Below are 13,472 nucleotides of genomic sequence, written 5' to 3' on the forward strand. Positions count from 1 at the left end.
CCATTAATTATCCACTTTTCCATTCTTTTCAGGGGTTCAGAAAATGAGTGGATATAAAATTAGTTCACCCTCTTGAACAGGAAAAGTCAGACTTCTGTTTATGGCACCATTTTTGTTTCTGTCTTACCTCGAAAACACTCAAGTATTAATATTAGTTTTCTATTTGCTGCTATAAAAAATTACCCCAATGTAGTAGCTTAAGACAACACACATTTATTCTTGACAATTCTGGAGGCTGAGAGTCTGCAATGAATCTTACAGGGCCAAAACCAAGGTGTAAAATCAGTGTCTGGTTCCTTTTGGAAGCCCCACGACAGAGTCTGGTTTACCTCTTCCAGTTTTCTGGTGGCTGCTGGCATTCCTTGGCTCCTGGCTGCATCATTCCAACTTCTTGCTTCTGGGATCACATTCCTACTTCTGTAGGCCAGTCTCCTTCCACCTTCCCCATATAAGGATACCTGTGATTAATTTAGGGCCTGCCTAAATAATCCAGGATCATCTCCCTGTCTCAAGATCCTTAATCACACCTACAAAGTCCCTTTTGCTATGTAAGGTAGCATCTACAGGTTCTGGGTATAAGGACCTGGATATCTTCGGGGAACATTTCTCTGCCTCCTGTAGTCTTCCTTGATGTCTCCCTGTTACCACACATATCCAATCACTAATTAAGTCCCATGGATTGACTAGTCTGTCTGCTCTCAATGCTGAATGCACATTAGAATTATCTAGAGAGCTTTAAAAAAAAATACCATGGTCCTACCTAAACAAATTAGAAGTTCTGGGGAGTTAGATCTGGGCGTTATTAATTTTTTGTTTTCTTGGTAAAATTTCAAACCTAGGGAAAACTTTTAAGAAATACAAATACAAATAACTCACATATACCCTTGATTCACTGTTACATTTTGCACCATTTTCTTTATCATTCTCTTTTTATTTTTATTTTTTGAACTCTTTGAGAGTAAGTCCTTCTCCCCCAATGTATGTACTTCCTAAGAATAAGAACATTCTCTTTCATAACCACAGTGCCATTACAAAATCGGAATCTAACATAGATACAATGCATTTTACTTTTCCACCAAGAATATATGTGATGATATCAGGATTGCAGCCCCTGCTTTTTTATTGTTTCGATTTGCCTAGAATATCTTTGCCCACTTTAAAAACTTTTAGCCTTTATGAATTACTTTGTATCAAGTGTGTTTCTTAAATAGAGCATATGGTTGGGTCTCACTTTGTGAGCCAGATAGAGAACCTTTTAGCAAACGACTTAAGCCTTATACATCTTTACTGATAAAGTTTAGTCACAACTCTGCCATGTTATTTTATGTTGTTATTATTATTATGTTTTATGTTATGTTTGCTATGTTTCTGTAAGTAATTTGTTTTCTTTTTAAATTATTTTGGGATTTAGGGTGATATATATTTTTGTTTTAGAGATTATCTTCCTACTTATAGCTTTTAAAAATGCCCTTAGTCACACCCATTAGGGTGGCTTCCATCAATAAAACAGAAAATAGACAAATAAAAGTGTTGTCAGGGATATGGGAGGTCTTAACTCTTACGCATTGTTGATGGGATTGTAAAATGGTGCAACTGCTATGGAAAACAGTATGGTGGTTCCTCAAAAAATTAAAAATTGGACTACTGTGTGATCCAGCAATCCTACTTTTGGATATATATTCAAAAGAATTAGAAGCAGGGTCTTGAAGAGATATTTGCATATCCATGTTCATAGTAGCACTATTTGCAATAGCCAGGAGGTGGAAGCAACTCAGATGTCCGACAGATGAATGGCTAAACAAAATGTGATATGTATCATATACAATGGAATACTATGCAGCCTCAAAAAGGAATGAAATTCTGTCACATCCTATAAAATAGATGAACCTTGAGGATATTATGCTAAGTAAAATAAGCCAGGCACAAAAGGACAAGTACTGTATGATTCTGCTTATATGAGGGTCTAAAGTAGTCAAATTCATAGATGTAGAGAGTAGAATGGTGTTTACCAGGGCCTGGGAGCAAAGGGGAGTTATTGTCCAATGGGTACAGAATTTCAGTTATGCAACGATGAAAACGTTCTAAAGATCTCTTTCACAACAATGTAAACTTACTTAACACTATTGAACTGTACACTTAAAAATGGTTAAGATGGTAAATTTTATGATATCTGTGTTTACCACAATAAAAAAATGCCCTTAGCTCTCTGTTTTTAATTTAACTTTATCTCATTTCTTTTTAGTGTAAGCTCAGATGGGATCCTTTTGTTTCCACCTACTGTGTATATAATAAGTCAATGAGGTTATGCATTAGGAGTTTTAAAAATATCTCCAGGTGGTTCTACTATGCAGCTAGAGCTGATAATCCCTGTGCAGCTCTCCCATCCTCCATTCTCTCCCAGTCTTACATCACCATCCTATTCCAGGTTTCATCACTCCTCACAAAGTGTAAAACGTAAACTTTCCTCTCTGGCTTTTCCCAGACTGTCTATTCAGTCCTCTCTATATACTGTACCCAGAGTAATCTTGCAAAAGTTCCACACTTTGTCATGTTCTCCCCTCTTAAAGCTGTCAATGTCTCAAATTTGGAATAGATGAATTGATTTGAGCCCCAGCCAGGTCACCTACCAGGTATGTGACCTTTGGTAAGTAATTTAAGGGGCCAAGACAGTTGTTGGAACTTAACAGATGTTCAATGAACATCCTTCCATTCTTCCTTTGCTAAGTTCTGGTATCCCATAGTTCCTGTCTGTCCACGTACTCCCTCCACCGACCCTCCTGACCTCCCCCATCAACTCTCACAGCCATCTTGGGGTTTTAAAACCAGACTTACTGTTTGACACCAAATTCAAGTACCACCTCTTGCCTAAAACACTTCAGCCAGAAATGATCCTGCTCTCCTCCAAGCATCCATGGCACTTTATCATGTGGAGCCTTTTAGTGACTGTTTATTTACTTGTGCTCTGCCTTTTTACAAAAATGTAAATAAAGTTAATTAAATGAAAGCAGAAACCCAAGGACAGGCGAAGGAGGGAACAGGTTGAGCACTCCCCATCAGAGAATTGAGGAATTACATCATTTGCTTTGAAAATATTAGCATTGCTTGAACACTTACGGTCACTTAAGAACACTTGCCCCTTGTATTGTTTGGCAAGTTATACATTGTAGACTGAATGCTCGTTGAGGGCAAGGTCTGTGTCTTAAGCATCTCTGTCCTTGGTACAATGTTAGAAAGCAGCAAGATCTATCTATCTAATAATAGCTGACACATACTGAATGCTTGTTATGTACTTGGCCCGATTCTAAGTGCTTTACCTTAAATCGGCACAGTAGCCGTATGAAGTAGATCCCATTATTAGCTTCATTTTTCTAATCTTACAGTCTCTGAAACTGAGGTGCAGAGAACTGAAGTAGCCTGTCCAAGTCTGCACAGCAAGCCTGTAGCCAAGGCTGAGCTGGGGTATGAATCAAACAGCCTGTCTTCAGAACTCATGCTACACTACCCGCTACTGCCTGTCACTAATGGACTAACAAAATAACGTCATCTAATTATATGCCTGCAACTATAATTGTTCACATTCTGTTCCCAGATGTAGACCATATTGATATTTTCTGTTTCACTGAATTTCTAAGCAAATGAACGTCAATAACCCCCTTAGTGTTGACCAGGTGGACTGGAGTGCCCTTTGGGGTCAGCACCTCTGCATTATAAAGCTCACCCTGCCACCTACTTGATGTGTGGCCTTGAACAAGTCACTTAACCTTTCTTGTTTCTCATCTACAACTTCTATCATCGGGCATTTACATAGGGTTTGTTGCCATAGTAATACAAAATAACACTGACCTATCCCTCAGCAGTGAGTGTCATGGGGGATAGCTAATTTACAGCTGTGAAGAGCTTTCAACATATGAACTGCTAAACATCAGCGAGGTTGTAAAGAGGATTTAAAACACCATCAGCTTGTGGAGCGTGCCCATCTGATGCCCATCATTATATGTTTAACTATTAGCATTACTACTTATAATAAACTTTTATGAGGTACTTTAGGTGGTTGAAGTGTTTTTATGAGAGCTAATTAGTTGTTCCAACCAGTTCTATGAGGTAGGTCTGTATTTTTATCATCCCTGTTTTGGAAATTACATTAAATTGGTGTATGTGTCATTAAAAGAATCTTAAACTTCTAGATATTTAAAAGCATTCTGTGGAGCCAATTCTCATACAGCCATCACCCCTACCACAAGGCTCCAGTGGTGGGGCAATGGGACAGTGGATTCTGCATGTGGTTCCCAGTGTATATAACACTGGCAAAGCTTTTTATTTTTGGTTGTTTTGATGTTTGCACATTAACTATGTGGTGATTCTTGTGCTAGGTTCATTTATGTATCAGTCAGGGTGCATTTCAGGAAATGGAGCCCATTGTAGATTTTTAAAACAAATTTAAGACAAGACATTGGGTTACACATATTTTGGATGGGCTATAACAGCAAATAGGAGGATTTGGTGCGGGGAGAGCGATCAAAAAGGAGAGGTCATACCCGGAAACCAACAGCTTCAGGAATCAGTCCCCTTTCCAAGGGCTGGGGGACGCGGAGGGAGGAGAGCATGTTCACAGAATCCTGGAGCATCATTTGCTGCTGGGCTAGAGCCACAGAGAGAAGCCCCTCTGTAGGAGCTAGAATCACAAAGGGAGGCAGCCACCTCCAAAGATGCTGCAAGAGCACGAAAGCACAGCTTCTCCTCTGCTCCCGCCCTCTGATCTTGCCCCAGTGCCTCCTACTGGTAGAAATTAATACGAAGTCTTGGGCAAGGGAGCCTGGGAAACATGGCTGTAAGTTTCTAGCTCTAGCTTCACAAAGCTAAATGGAGAAGGATGCATGCAGGGTTGAGAGAGCACAGGCCTGTCTGGTTAATTCACTAAATTTTTCCTGGCACCCAGGGGGATTCAGAAGCTAACTCTAAGGCCTTTCTTTACACTAGCAAGTTGTGGACCTGCTATTCAAGCTCAGGCTTGCCAACTCCAAGTGTAATGTGTATTCCCAGTGCCACACTTGCTGTCTCTCTCTCTCAGTCTGCTCACCTTCCCAACGGGGCTCCACTGTCAGGTGGTAAGAATGTTCATCTCTACCTGTCTTCAGGGGTGGAATGAGGGTTAAATTAGATCAGGCACACACCACCACACGACTGGGGCTGCAACCCCTCACTCCTGGGCTCGCTCCCAACCCGTGGTCCAGTCCTGTGCTTGCTTAACTATGAGGTTTTGTTCTGTGTAAAACCTCGGTTTCTCCTAGAATCTTTTCAGTTCTAATGCTGTGTAATTCTATTTCTTCACTTGATTGTCACTAACGCAACCCACAAATGTAAGCTAGTAATGTTACTTACAATCATTTTTATTAAAATGTCCGTAAACATGAGACCAAGATTAAAATGAGATTGTGTTACTGACCTGTTTGAGTCCCTGCAACAGAAGTCCTCCTGCCTGGTGCCCTGGGAGCCAACAGAACAAGCCCCAGTCTGGTTCAGAAGCAAAGGAAGGCCTTTTTTTTTGATCGGAGAATGAAGAGGTGTGAACTTAATCTCAAGAGTCCGTGTTCTCCGGCCAGCCCGTCGGCGGTGCCGCTCTACAGGGATCTCGCCAGCGGGGCCGGGACGGAGTGGGGGAGGGGCCGCGCCGCTCAGGTGCCCGATCGCGGCGGCGCCGGGCGCAGCGTCTCTGCACACGGCCCGCCTCCGCCATCTTGGCGCTTCTGTACACGCCAGAGCTGAGGTTCCGGGTTCCGCCGTTCGCACAAGGAACTCTGTTCTGAGGTGAGCGGTTCAAGGCCTCTGTATGCAGCCCCCGGGAGCAAGTGAAACTAGACTAAACACAAAGAAAAAAAGGTTAGTCTTTATTATCTAGCTTCTATTTTTATTTCCCAGGAATTGTTCATGGGCTTTGCTGGTGATAATTTCTCTTCCCTTAGAATCACCTTGTATTTAAACCATGGCTGAAGATTGAGGGTGTGTGGGGACCATCTTTCAGATGGCGGTTGCTATTCTTGTTGGCTTCAAATGGAGCTAACGAATTACTTTTACTGGTGGTCCGAGGCTTGCTTGTGGCTTCTAATGTATCCTGCCAGGCTTTTTAAAATGTTGCCAGTTTTCAGTCGTACAATCCTTATTTTAAAATAAGCGTCGTTACCTTATTATTAATAGTCCCATTGTATAGAAGTAGAACTGAGACATAACACAGGTTCATTAAGTAGTTGGTTAGAAACAAGTAAAAAATGACCAGACTCCTGATTTCTCCTGAGTGGGCATGGTGGTGTTTCAGAAGGAACACTGTTGGCTGGGTAAACTGAGGCCAGTCATTTAGCTCTCTGAACCTCAGTTTCTTCATTAGTAAAACAGAGCGTGCCCTACTCCTATTCAGCGTGTGTGTTTGACAATCAGTTGTGACAGTGTGTGTTCAAGGGTTTGGTAAGAATTGAAGTGCTGTACGGATGTTAAGGACTGCTGCCGAGTTGTTGTGCTGCCTCCTGGACTGTATAAAAATACAGCTCCTGCAAACATTGAGAAATCCTTATGAGGAAACAAGACTGTAGCATCCTATCATCCATCATTCCCCCATGTCATGAACTGTACTTAATGTTTATGCCCACCCTTCCCTATCGGAGACAATGAAATCACTCTTATGGCCTGTTGTTTTCCCAAGTAACAGCCTTATCATTTGTATTGCTCTGAGGAAGGCTCTGTTGGAATCATTTGCCCCAAACCCCTGCTTTTCATCAATCTCTTTTTGGCTGCACAACCCCATGGAGGAGACAATACCCAAATTGCTTTCAATCCAGTAACTCACCCCAGACAACAATAAAAACAGTGACAGCACATCTAAACCCAAGCACTGGATGTTAAGTGACCCTTGCATTGGAAGGGGAGCAAACATGGGCAGCAATCCTTGTACCACCTTTGATCTGTTTGTTTAAGATGCTGGGCTATGGTTGTCATCTCTGGAAGATTTTTCTCTTCTTGGATGTGATCCAACTACTTTATCTCTGTAGGCTCCAGACTGTCATCCTCCCTGTGTTTAAGCTGGGTTGGCAGGGACACAAACCTTGCTACCTTTCCCTTCCCATGTGGCCCGAGTGCCTGAGGCCACTCAGGGCCATAGGCACATTTTAAAGTGAGATCTAGGACTAAGTCTCCCTCTTTTTGGGCAGATCTCAGAGTCCAGAGTCCATTCTCTTGCCCAAACTGATATCTGGCCAGCAGCTGATATTGATGCATTTTCTTCTGTCTAGTGGTCCTAATGTGACTGGAAGAGGGACCCACAGAACCACATGATTCCTGATTTCCTGGGCATCCCCTTTCACCTCAATGAGCAGTGCACAGGAATGCTCTGTTATGCAACTACGATCGAGTGTGCATTTGTATTGACTAGAGCAAGGTGATGAACAGTAATGGCCCCATTAAATTTCACCCTCAGTAGTTCATGGACTGGGAGGGAGCTGCAAGGAGAGATGGGTTTGACTTCAACTTCTCAGTGCCACAGATACTTCAAAAACAATTTGTGAGTAAATAATACAAGTCTCCAAAATTAGTGTGCTTACTAAAAGACAACTACACCCAAAGGAAGCATTTCTGTTTGAATTTAATTGATTTAAAATTAGTGTTCCCTTTCTTTTGATGGCTCCATTCTTGTTTACTGGGAAAACATTTGTAGCAAAACACATACTGCGTGTGTATCTGGGCATTGATATTCTCACTGGCAAATACTCTCCGCCACAGTGCCTGGATACATATTTGCCTCTGAGACCTGAACCACTCTGAAGGAACCGTTCAAGTCTCCAAAGGAAAGGCTATCTTTACTTGACAAGGATGATGCTAATGTTTAAAATCACCTTTCAGGGCAGTCCTAGACATGTTCCTTGGTCTCTCAAGCTATCAAATTTGTAGAAAACAGCAGGACATATTCTGTTAGGAAAGTGTTGGTGTTAAGCCGTATTGCTAGCTCCTCCTTTGCTTGATTTTTGAGGAGATGGAGAGTAAGAGAAGACAGGGTGATTGATTGCCTAATAAGGATTATTTGTCTAGAAAGAAATTTTTGTTGTTGTAATTCCTTTGTGGCTTCTTCATCTGAAAGAACAGTCTTTGGGGAATTCATAGCATGTACAGAATTCTAAGAAATGGGTGATGGATGCAGATGATCATTTTAGAGAAGAGTTCTAATTTGCCTTACAGTTGCTACTCTTCTAACAGTTTAAACACTTATGTGTGTGTGTGTGTATTTTTTCCTTTTTACAAACATGATGCTTGTTCATTGTGGAAAAAGGAGTAAACAGAAGAAAATAAATATCAGCCTTAATCTTAGCACTTAGAAGTAGTTTTTAAAGTGTATCTCCTATCCATAACGTACAATGTAATATTTTAGTAAAAAGGACATCATATGTGATATCTGTCACATAATTTTAATTTACTTTTATTCACTTATTATATTAAATGTTTATTTCTGTGGTCCATGTTCTACATTATTACATTAATAGCTTTATAGAATTTAGAATTTCATCATGTGATAGACCAGTCTCCTATTATTAAACATTTAGAGTACTTTCGTTTTTCCAAATGCTAATGCTATAGTAAATATCCTAGAAGCTCCAGTTTGGTGTTTCTTTAGGATAAATAACTAGAAATGGAATGTCTGAGTCAAAGGATATGCAGAACTTTTAGGCTTCTGACACGTATCGCTAAATTTCCATCCATAAGTGTTGTGTCAATTTCATTTATCACTTGATGTGTAAGAGAGTGACTATTTCCTCAAATCTTCACCAACATTAGGCATTTAAAAATATCTTTTCAACCCTATGGGAAATATGGAGTGAAGGATAGACCACTCAAAACTGATACAACACTAAGAACAACAACAAAAACATGACTGGTGCATGTTATAGCCTGAATTGTGTCCTTGCTGCACCCCCGTCCCCCTTTGTATATTGAAGCCCTAAACCCCAATGTGACCATATTTGGAGATAGACTTTTAAGGAGTTAATTAAAGTTAAATGAGATCATAAGGGCAGGGCCCTAATCAGATAGGACTGTTGTCCTTCTAAGAAGAGGAAGAGACACCAGAGTGTGTGCTCTCTCTAAGCACCCAGAGAGAGTTCATGTGAGCCAGGAAGAGAGGTCTCATCATACACTAACTCCGCAGGCACCTTGATTTTGGACTTCAGATCCAGAACTATGAAAAAATATACTTCTGTTGTTTAAACTACCCAGCCTGAACTGACTTATACAGCACCCTTGTAGATTCTTGGCAAAGCCCAAGCATTTGGCATAGCCAGAGACCGCCATGGGATATTTAAAAAGCACAAAAGCAATAGGGTGGAAATGCTGACTTGAGGGCACTGAGGTAATGTAGACAGAAGTGGAGCCGTGAGCTAGTGGTGCTGCTGTCAAGGTCGGCACAGGAGAAGTGCAGCCTGCCACAAGCTGAGAGCCATGTAGGTACTTCTCTTCACAGGCATACCTCAGAGATACTGCAGGTTTGTTCCCAGACCACAGTGAAAAAGTGAATATTGCAATAAAGCGAGTCACACAAGGTTTTTGGTTTCCCAGTGCACATAAAATTATGTTTACACTAAATTATTAGGGTCTACTGTGTGCAATAGCATTATGTCTAAAAAATGTACATACCTTATTAATTAAAAAATATTGCTAAAAACTGCCAAACAGTTACAACAGTAACATCAAAGATTCCTGATCATGGATCACCATAACAAATATAATAATAATGAAAAAGTTTGAAATATTGCGAGAATTACCAAAATTTAATACAGAGATGCAAAGTAAGCAAATGCTATTGGAAAAATGGCACCAACCAACTTGCTCAATCCAGGGTTGCCACAAACCTTCAAACTATGAGAAACACAGTATCTGCAAAGCAAAATAAAGCAAATGTAATAAAACAAAATATGCCTGTATTTATTTACTTTTAATAGAGCTAAAAGTACTCCTGCCTGTATGACAGCAGAGATGAGGGCTTTTCCCTTTATTTCTTCATTTTATTCTGGCTCCTCTTGTCTAAGAAAAAAACCATACATAAACCAACATAGTATCTATATTTTACTGACATAATTCCCCTATATACCAACCATGTATGAACTAATTGGTATCTTAGAAGCATATTTTATAGCAGAACTGATTGTAATCCACTCTGTTACCTCAGTTTCCTCAACTGTAATTTAAAGAGGCTGGAAAATATCAGTGAATTTTAAAATTTGTACACTGAATAATACCTAACGCTACATTTTCCCCTCTCCCAGGGTCAAGGTTAGACTGCTGGGCCAGGGGTGCTGTGGGCCTGGGCTTGGTTGTGGTGTAAATCTAACTGGGATCTGGTACTTCCCCCTTCCTTGCTTTAAAATAACGGTTCTGCTTTTTATTTGTTATGTATGATTTTGTTTGGAGAAAAGGTCTGTTACGGACGAATGTTTGTGTCTCCCCCAAATTCGTATGTTGAAATCCTCACCTCCAATGTGATGATACTGGGATGTGGGGCCCTTGGGAGGTACACAGGTGATAGAGGTGGAGCTCTCATGAATGGGATTAGTGCCCTTAAAAAAGAGACCCCAGAGAGCTCTCTTGCTCTATTCCACTCTGTGAGGATATGACGAAAAGATTGCAATTTATAATCTGACAGAGGGCTCTCACCAAAACTTGACCATACTGGTGCCCTGACCTTGAACTTCCAGCCTCCAGAACTGTGAGAACTAAATGTCTGCTGTTTATAGCTCACGCAGTCTGTGGTGCTTTGTCATAATGGCTTGCAATGACTAAGACAAGGTCCTTCATCTTAAAAGACTTGAAAATCTTAGGACAGGTTGATATTAAGTTACCTTCTAGTTGTAATTCTGTGATCTTTAAAATTGGTTTATTACCAGTGTAAGACTTTGCATACATTATAACATTCTTTAACATACATATTCTCATCTTTCCTACCCATTCATTCCTTAAAGTAGTAAGGACATGTATCATCATTCTCATTTCATATACTTGGAAACATTAAGTGACTTCTTAGGATCACACAACTAGATAGAACTAGAACTCAGGTCTTCTGACTCTAAACTTCATCATTTCCCCCACTACTCCTGTGAGAAGGAACAAAGAGTTACATTCTTAAAAGCTATAAGGAAGGTAAGGAAAAGAGTAGTAATCCTACTATTTAAAAGCCCAGTTAAAAAGTATAGCAAGTTATGTGAGTTTTCATTTTTCAAAAGATAATTCAGTAGGATTGTTTTTCTACTTATTTATCATTCCTTTTAATCTTCATAAGAGTTATTATTATTATTTGGACACAAGGTCTAGAATGGTCATTACTATGAGTCTGGTGAGTTTGAATAGAAGGCCGTCATTTTAGGAGCTGCAGATAACCCAGAACTCTGTCAGTCAGCATACTTTAATTGCAAATAAGGAACCTAGAGAAAAGGTTTCTTGAGCTTTGAATTTGCAGTCTTACACTTAGAAACTGGCAAACATTATCTCTTCCCAAAATGCTTCTCACTCCCCTTTTCCAGTCACATCCAGGAACAAATTATGCTTTCCTCTCTTCAGTTCCATCATTTTTTATTTCACAAAATACAGATTTTTGTGTGTTGCCAAAGGATTTCCTACACTCATTAAATAGACTCTTTTCCAATTTCTACCTATACCTTCATGAATTGACTGGAAGAGCCTCCACTGTCCTCTACCATAGTCCTTCAATTTGGATTTTAGTCTGTTTGTAGCTCAAAATGGCTATCTTTGACCTAAAACCTCAGGCTGTACTGGTTGCTACCTGAGAGTGGCTCTTATGGGCTGCTTGCCTATTTTTGGAATAAGATCACTGTACTTCAGAGTCCCTTGTAATATGGAGCTGCAGGAATGACTGCTGCTCTTTCATTTAATCTCTGTTGAGCCACAAGAAGGCCCATTGAACACAGTGGTCCCTGTGCCTGGCTGTGTCCCTCTGTGTCCTTATCTCTGCCTTTCTGTCTCTCCTTCTCCTTCTCTCACCTCTTCAACCCTTGCATTCCCCATCTTGGCTGCAAGGAACTTGAAGACGAAACCAGAATTCAGCTCTGATTTGACATTTCTCTGCAACACTTGGTAGGTAGCATGGGGGGTATCCCACAGACAGACAAACATTTTCCCTTTCCTGGATTTGGAATAAGGAATAATCAAAGGAGGCCTTCCTCCATTCAGCTGAGAAAGAGAAAGCCTGGAGCCAAATATATCTTCTGATTTTATGGATGCACAAACCTGCAAAAGCTTAATGGAAAGGAACTTGGAAGGAGAGGAAGATGATCAAATTGCTCTAGGCTCCCTGCTTGATTACTTTCAGGTACTGAGTGCATGTGTCAATTTATGTGACTGATTTAATGATTTCCCTTTATGACATTGTTAATCATCATAATTATAGTAACTTACGTTTGTGTAGTGCTTTATGGTTTTCAAAGCACTTTTATATCCATTATCTTACCAGGTCTCACAACAAACTGGGGAAGACACACTTGCCAGAAGAATGGTGTTTTTTTTGGGGAAGTCATTTTCTCTGAGCAGGCATCTTCAAGAAGGGATGCATGAAAGTCGTTGAGGGAGGAGGGAGATACTAAGCCGGAGAAGTCAGCCTAATCCCCCGGGGCTGGGCAGATGTCACTCTGCCCCGGCCCCTTCACACCCTGGCTGGCAATAACAAGCTTTAACTCAATTTAGTAAAGCAGCACTTTAGTCCCATTGAATCACTTTGCTAAACAAAGGGTTACATCCAACGCGCCGGCCTTGGATTTGCCATGTTTCTGACCCAGTGGGTATCAGTGGGAGCTTCCCTATTTCACCCACCAACATCAATCTCCACCTAGTTTTTATTATTATATTACTTCCTCAGCGACTGCTCTAGCTTTGGAAGACTTTAACTCTAAAAATTTACAGCTTAGTCCCTCCAGAGTCCTACACATAAGGCTGATGGCAACTGGAGCAATTCCATTGTTTTTCTTTCTTGTAGCCATCTGTAATGTAGTTCCACGCCTCTATAGTTATTAACCATGGAACACCAAAACTCTCCTAATTCCTCTCTCTCCTATATTTACGTCTCCCTCTTATCCAGCCCTGTGACACAGATGGGGTAACTACTATTATTTCTTATTTGTAGATAAGAAAAGTATGTTAGGAGGTTACATCATTTGCTCACATGCAGTTTGGTGGAGCCAGGAGCAGTCCTCAGATCACCCAGCTCCCAAGTTAGTTATTTTTCCACTATATAGTAGGGTACAATTTGGTGCCCCTTCCTCCCTTCTTTTTAAAAATTTTCAGAACAGGCAAAATTCTGGGAAAAAAATCCAAAAATTGCTCATTATTTTACATTTAATAAATAAATAAAACCACTTCACCTGCACTTCAAGGTCCTTTAGAGTCAATGTGAAAATGTGTTTATTATTAGATTTTCTTCCCAGTCCATCACCCTC

General features: G+C 40.5%; 1 long non-coding RNA gene across 3 annotated transcripts in view; it reads left to right on the forward strand.

Annotated features, from left to right (window-relative positions):
* Positions 1 to 5,765: 5,765 nt before the first annotated feature.
* LOC140695677 (uncharacterized) overlaps positions 5,766 to 13,472 on the forward strand; it is a 108,717-nt gene continuing 101,010 nt past the window's right edge. For all 3 annotated transcript variants that reach the window (XR_012071438.1, XR_012071437.1, XR_012071436.1), the window contains exon 1: positions 5,766 to 5,877. This is a non-coding gene — a long non-coding RNA (uncharacterized lncRNA). The remainder of the gene's footprint in view (positions 5,878 to 13,472) is intronic.

Source organism: Vicugna pacos, chromosome 3 (genome assembly GCF_048564905.1).
Source record: "Vicugna pacos chromosome 3, VicPac4, whole genome shotgun sequence".
Taxonomy (NCBI): domain Eukaryota; kingdom Metazoa; phylum Chordata; class Mammalia; order Artiodactyla; family Camelidae; genus Vicugna; species Vicugna pacos.